We start from the raw sequence: 1,976 nt of genomic DNA, 5'->3' as shown, positions 1-1,976 counted from the left end.
ATGTTTATATATATATTTTATTATATTTGTGAGATATATATATATATACATACATACATCCTGGAATCATGGATAGTGCAAATAATTAATGCAATCAACTTGTAAGCAAGAGTTTGTTGGTTCATGTCCACCCACAGACAACTTGGAAGCACCAACCTTTTCAAATCTGGATTGACTTGGTATTACTTGTTTTATTCCCCTAGTATTTCAAAAAAAGGTGACCTGACAGAGTGTGGAAATTATCAAACAATGTAACTAATATCACACACTAGCAAAATTCTGCAGAAGATTATCCAGAAAAGACTTGAACAGTACATTGATAGAGAACTACCAGAAATATAAGTTGGGTTTAGAAGAGGTCGTGGCACTAGGGACATTATTGTCAATTTCAGATGGATCTTGGCAGAAAGCAGAGAGTACCAGAAGAATGTCTATCTGTGTTTCGTTGACTGTGGAAAGGCATTTGACAAATTGGGGCTAATCTTGAACAAAGTGGGATTCTAGAGCACTTGATTGTGCTTATGTGAAACCTATACTTGGACCTGGAAGCAGTCGTCAGAACAGAGCCAGGAAACACTGCATGACTCAGTATCAAGAAAGGAGTGCATCAGGGATGCACCCTGTCCCCATACCTTTTCAATCTGTATGCAATTGGGAAGCAGGGCTTTATGAGGAAGAGTGTGGCATCAAGACTGGAGGAAGACTCATTAACAACCTATGATATGCAGATGATACAACTTTGCTTGCTGAAACTGAAGAAGACTTGGAGTGCTTAGAAAGTCAAGGGCTGTAGTCTTCAATATGGATTGAAGTTCAAAATCAAGAAGACAAAGATTTTCACCACTAGGCTAGCTGGCGGCACCATGACAGATGGAGACGAGATTGAGGTTGTTAGCAATTAAAGCTTGCTCGTATCTACAATCAACACTCTTAACACCAGCAGTAAGGAAATAAAAAGATGAATTGCACTAGGAAAATCTACTGTCATGGAACCTCTCCAGACTGCTGAAGAGCAATGATGTCAGTCTAGATACAAAGATGAGCCTGATCCAGGCCATTGTCTTCTAAATTACTTGTTATGCTTCGGAGAGTTGGACAATGCCTAAGGATGATTGAAGAAGAATAGATGCCTTCGAGTTGTAGTGCTGGAGAAGAGACTTGAACATACCATGGATTGCAAAAAAAAAAAAAACAAAAAACAAACCCCCCAAAAAACCAAATCAGTTTCTCTTGGAGATGGTGAAACCAAGTCTCTCCTTAGAGGTTGGGATTTTGAAGCTCTGTCTCTCTTACTTTGGGCATGTGACCAGGAGCAATTGGTCCTTGGAGAGGGACATCATGCTCAAAAGTGTGGGCAGACAGTGCAAAGAGGGAGATCCCGGATGAGATAGATCAATACAGTATCTGGGGCAATGGGGGTTGGTGTGTTGGAATTGGTGAGACTGGTTCAGGACAGAGAAGGGTTCAGAGCTGCTATACATCGGGTCATTATGCATGGCAGGTGACTCAATGGCACATAGCAACAACAACATGTGATATTGGTTTTACTTTTAATTTAAGCCTCTTGTTTAGAGGAGTCAACAAGATCTCGGGGAGGACCTTTGTATTTAAAGTTGGTTGTTATTATATTTTGGAGGAACATTCTTCTCTAAGTGGTACAGCACTCTTGTGTCAATATGCTGTACTAAGGTAACCTGGGGTTGCTGTGATGCTGAACCTTGTGCCATTGGGGTGTCAAATGCTAGGACGGTTATGCATGGTGGACAGAGTTTGGTGGAGCTCCTGGTTTAAGACAGGTTTGGAGGCAAGAGTGGCATCCACTTCCTAAACAACGTGCCTCTGTAAACTCAATGAACCTTGATAACTGTCAATAGTTACAGAGCCTTTAGGCCTTTTGTTTACAGGGTGGATATGAGTTGTGATTGACTCAAAGATAATCAACAATAAACAACAACAACATTACAAATCATGGGGAC

This window comes from Elephantulus edwardii, unplaced genomic scaffold (assembly GCF_000299155.1).
Source record: "Elephantulus edwardii isolate Elephantulus edwardi_28Jun2011 unplaced genomic scaffold, EleEdw1.0 scaffold00053, whole genome shotgun sequence".
NCBI lineage: Eukaryota > Metazoa > Chordata > Mammalia > Macroscelidea > Macroscelididae > Elephantulus > Elephantulus edwardii.
This window is presented reverse-complemented; position numbering follows the sequence as displayed.